Consider the following 5,655-nt stretch of genomic DNA (forward strand, 5'->3'; position numbering starts at 1 on the left):
ATATATAGAGTTACAAACTTCCTATCCAGGAAACACACTTGAATTTGGACAACTAAACACCACCGCCGAAGTAATCTTAGGAATCTAGATCAATAACATGCAACTAGAAACTTCCATGAAGGCATATAGGTAATTCATTAAGCTTGGTTTATGATGAAGATTTAAAAAAAACAGTAATACCGCAAGTGAAAATGTGCTGATTCTTTCACTTGTTTATCCTTATGTGATCCAGTAAGCTTTTGCCATCAAGTTTGCTGCTTAGATACAGTCTAAGAAGGGCATCAGTTTCTATTGTATTGTATTGTGCTCCAATTTCTTTGACAAGATCTGCGAGAGGACCAACTTTTGCTGTGAAATTTGTTCTGTGAAATGCAGCAATTGAAAGTCTTTCTTTGCAGAAATCCACGACGGCTCTATGCTCAATGCTGCTATATTCCCCATTGCTCATTATCTGCACAAATCATTGAAGCACATCAACTCAATGATATCTATAGATGCTCAGTAAGTAGGAGTTTGGTTTTGGTGGTCATTTACCACCATAATATCACCGATATTGATGATGATTGCTCCGGGAATGGGTTTAATATGCACCCCTGTGTTGCTTTTCTTGATTTGCAGGCCTTGAACATCATTGACTTGAACGAATAAGGTCAGTCCTGTTGCATCAGACTGAGGAGTCAGGCCAATAACTTTGTCTGCTTGCTAGCAAGGTGGATAATAATTCACATTCTTATTCCTTATATGCGATCTTGATAGATGCTGCATAATTTGTCTGGGTCTACACCAAGATTCGCTCCAATAAGTTTAAACAGGGTCATGCAAACCTTGTGCATTTGAAGTGAGTATTCATCCATGGTTGCTCTGACATCATCAGAAATTTGCAAATTAGCATTGAAATGAATTTTTCTTACACAATTGTCAGGTTTTTGCCGCCTAAGTAAAGTAATCCATGTAGCTTTCCAATGGAAGCAAAAGATGCTTCCTTTTAAAGAATCTTTGTTTTGCAATTGCGCGAAAAATAGAGGATAAATTCCCATGAGGTGATAGGGTGTTAATTGTTAGTAATTTTATTGTTAATTTTCCCTTTTATCCTTATCAAATATTGTTTTAATTATTAATATTTATTTATATTTGGTATTGGACTTAATTTCAGGGAATGAAGCAGAAAACTACCAAAAAGGAGGGACTTTCTGTAGAAACTGGAGATTTCTAAGGGCTTCAATCCTTGGGCCCTTGAATTGGTGGGGACCACAAAGTTATAGTCATTTTTGGGCTCTCTAAAGAAAGGAACGTAGAGAGACTTGGAACAAGAAGTAATTTGGAGGCTTTGTCCACATGTGTGGAGACCACCGGAGATAGCCTTTAGTCATCTTTCTTTTGGCTTTTTAAGTGGAGAAAGTACAGAAGCAAAAGACGGCTCTAGTTTAGTTTTTAGCCTAGTTTTAGTTTTTCTTTCTTTCTTTCTTCTGACTGGTCTCTTACACACGCCATGTGTTCGACAATATTCCCCAACGGAAAAAACATCTTTTATTCCTTACTTCCTAGTAAAAACGCAATGACTTTGCAATCAATTAATTCGTGTGGTGATTTAATTATGCGGCGTGGCTAAGCCTTCCATCTAGTCAAGGGTCAACTCGACGGCGCAGTCCCGAAAATCTGTGAGATCTAATTAGTTTTCGCGCGTTCCTTAATTTGTTAATATTTGCACGTTGTCTGCTTGAATTTTCATGGGATTATTTTATTAATTGGATGTCAAGGGCCCGATGTTCAACGTAATTTATTAATCTCGTGCCAATTTAGTCAATTAAATCCGTAATTGTTTGATTGATTAATATTAGTGGCAACTGGTGTGTTTACACATTAGGGGAACGTGCAATCTACTTTAAATAACCCTCGTAGCGTGTTATTGATTAGGGTTAGGTTTTTCTAGTTATTATTGCAATTGAAAAATTAATTCCTACGGTCGTACCTAGGAGTATTTTCTGGTTAGGGCTAATCAATGGTCGTACCTTGATTATCAATAAATTAAGAAAAAATTGGTCATTAGAATTCGTCGGCGACTATAACTAGTCTATTAATAAATTAAGTGAACCTCTATTGCATCAATGATCGGATAAATGGACTGTGCCTGAGTAGTTGCATTCTTGACTATAATTATTCTATTCTTGATTTCATTCCTGCCATATTAGTGCTAGTTAATTATTTATTTTTAGTCGAAGTGTTTAATTGTTTTTAGTTCCACTCCGATAAAATCCCCCTTTACCAATTGGAATTTTAAAGAGACAAATATCCCCAGTCCCTGAGAAGACGACCCTATTTGTCACTGTCTACTATTTAGTAATTTTTGTCAACTAATTAATTCTGGTATATCGGATTAAGCAAACTCTTCGGGAACAGGGTGAATCAAATAACCCATTGCACACCTAAGGTTCCTGCTCCAGTACCTAAGATTAATTATTGACTGCTTTTAGTGGTATTTAGGTTTTATTTTTATTATTGCACAGGTTCGGCACCTGTCATGAGGAATAGGAAATTCTATAAGCAGAGGAGCTTTAGGAAAAAGGCTAGCCTTCTGAGAAATATAAGAGCAGCATAATATTACTGCAGAAGTGGGAGAAGATTGTGATATTCTATATTATTCATTGTCTACCTGAAATATGTTGGAGTATAGGCCAGAATCTCATATTTCTCTGAGAAACTGGCAATGCATGGAGGAAGAGCATGTCCCCCCAGTCAATCTTTTGGTCCTCTGATATCACAAATATTTGACCATATCCTTCAACATCATTTGGTAGTTGTGCATAGGCTGTCTTCTACTATAATGGCAGCTTAAAGAAGTCCTTCATCACCAACTTCATTTTCTCAATTACTGTGGTAGCCCCATGATTAATTAATTGTGCAAGATTGAGTCGCGCACTGTTAGTCGCTACTTTACTAGGAAAATTAATCTGTGTATCTGATAATTACAAGTTGTATAATTAGGATTCTATATGTGATGGATTCTCTTGATTTGTTACCTGAAAGAAGCCCCAGTTTTTACAAGCCCGATGAAGTTTTGCCATTTCATTCTGGTTTCCTGAATGATCAGCTGCAAGCTTTCCCATGTCGATGAATCTGTGATGCCTCATTCGTAGAAACTTCATCAAGCATTATTTCAGGCCTGATGTATCGATTGGGGGATTTCTTTAGAGCAATTAGAAGCTAGTTCTTGGATATTCTCCACAGGGAGAGAACCACTAATGCCCCTTCCTGTTTTGGCCATCTCAGTTTCCATTGATATCAATGTCTCAATATCAAATTGTGTTGACTTTTTGGCATAATCACTTATCCCATATTGGTGGGTTTAAGGTTTGGGGGAGTGTTTGAGAGTTATAAATTAATACTCTCTCTTTTCAATTAAAACACACCAAAATTTTGTATTCTTTCTTCTCCCAAATTAATAAGAACAGGTTGTTTAGGCGGTGCTCGGAGATTAGGCACATTTGGCCGAACTCCGTTATCAATTTCGGGTGTATTCTTTCCTTATCTCTTTTATTTATTACGCATTTATTTGGTAGTTTCTTTTCAGTTGTAGTATAGTATTCAATATATTTGTCGGGTTTATTTGTAGTGTTTTTATACGGTTAGTTTGGGTGTATTTTTTTATTCATGTGTATGTACTGTTTATGTATACACGGGTCCAGTTGTGATAATACACCATGCACGTAAATTCTATCATAGGAGACTGGGTTTTAAGTGGAACCGCTTGTGATCCCTCCAGCCTTTCCTGAAAATTTTCTTGGAATGGTAATTCTGTCTTAGGAAATTATTTGGCAATCTTTCCTACTAGTTGTATCATTTGAGTGAAAAATTACCCGTTTTCTCCAACAAGTGGTATCGGAGCCGAAGGTTCGTCCTTCGTTCGTTTGTAATTTGTTATATTAAATACTATCATTTGAATCTGTAATGACGTTAGACAATTCACCGATAAATAAGTGCATGTCAAAAATTACATCTGCGGCATCGGCTTCCTCGTCCACATGGTCGAAGATTTCAATGTCAAATTTGAAGCTGGCGGTGGAGATATTTGACGGTTCTGGCCATTTCGGCATTTGGCAAGGCGAGGTCATAGATTTCCTTTTCCAACAGAGCTTTGACATTGCCATTGAAAAAAAGAAATTGATAGGGTGTTAATTGTTGATTATTTTATTATTAATTTCCTCTTTGTCTTTGCCAAATATTGTTTAATTATTAATATTTACTTATATTTGGTATCTGGATTTAATTTTAGGGAATGGAGCAGAAAATCACAAAAAAAAGAGGTATTTTCTGGAGAAAATGGAGACTTCTAAATACTCCACAGACCTGGCCCACATTGCTGAGAAGAACCGGACTTCCATTCCCCTCTTTTGCTGACTAAGAGTCCTCCTACCAAGAGAAAACGTAATACAAGGAATTTGGCAGAGCTTTCTTTTGAGTACTTGGACTCTCAATTTCGGCGGGGACCACGGAGATAAGAAGTATGAGTCATTTGGACTCTTGGAAAAGAAACGTACAAAGGCTTGTGAAATGGAATTGGACTTTGAATTCATGCGGGGACCACTAGAGATAGCATTAGACTTTCTTTTGGCTTTAAAAAGGGAGAAACGTACAGGAGGTTTTGGATGATCAATAGTTTTAGCTTAGCTTTTAGCATAGTTTAGTTTTATTCTTTCCTTTGATGGCCTAGATCTCAATTAAATTACGTGGAGATTTTCTCATGAGGCGTGGCTAGAGCTGTTAAGTGAATCGAGTAGCTCGAAAGCTCGTTAGAGCTCGACTCGTTAAGGCTCGAGCTCGGCTCGTTAATTTTGGTTAACGAGTCGAGCTCGAGCTCGAAACATGCTCGTTTAGTAAACGAGCCGAGTAAACTCGGCTCGTTTGATACTCGAATAGCTCGTTAGAGCTCGTTAATGAAGGCATATTTGTCATTTTAGAAATCAAAATTATAAAAATTAAAAATTATAAGTTTTTATTAAGGTTAATTTGCACGAACTCGAGCTCGAGCTCGTGAAGCTCGACTCGTTTGTGATAAACGAGTCAAGCTCGAGCTCGAGCTCGAACCACATGTACATTTAACGAGCCGAGTTCGAACACATTTTATAGCTCGTTTTCCTAACGAGCTCGAGTAGAGCTCGGCTCGAATTAAACTCGAGTCGAGCTCGGCAGCCAAATACTCGGCTCGACTCGGCTCGATTAACAGCTCTAGGCGTGGCTAAGTTTCTCATCTAGTCGAGGAACAACGGAGGACTTGGTTCTACTAAATTTGTGAGATCGAATTAGTTTTTATTTATTTCCTATTATTTTCTGGTATTCGTCTATCTTCTGCTTTATGTTCATATGGTTGTTTTATTATTCGATTATCCAGGGTCCCGGCATTCATAGAGCATTAATTTTTGGTTTTCCCCCCAAATTTTTTAAAAAAAACTTGAGAAGCCAATTAGGGTAGTTAAATCCGCTTAATTGTTTAATATTCTAAACTAGCGTGGCAAAACTGAATGATGGGTTTGTGTCAGGAGAAGATAAGACAGGGCTAACTTAAAAGAGACCCTGCGATAGCGTCGTTGATTGATCTAGAATTAGACTCTCTTCTAATTATTCAATGCCAATTAGGCGTGAATTGAAACTTCTATGGTC

The 5,655-nt window shown here is 37.4% G+C and overlaps 1 pseudogene; it reads right to left on the reverse strand.

Annotated features, from left to right (window-relative positions):
* Nucleotides 1-205: 205 nt before the first annotated feature.
* Nucleotides 206-3,274, reverse strand: LOC113779525 (annotated as a pseudogene).
* Between the last annotated feature and the right edge of the window lie 2,381 nt (nucleotides 3,275-5,655).

Source organism: Coffea eugenioides, chromosome 8 (assembly GCF_003713205.1).
Source record: "Coffea eugenioides isolate CCC68of chromosome 8, Ceug_1.0, whole genome shotgun sequence".
NCBI classification, from domain to species: Eukaryota; Viridiplantae; Streptophyta; class Magnoliopsida; order Gentianales; family Rubiaceae; genus Coffea; species Coffea eugenioides.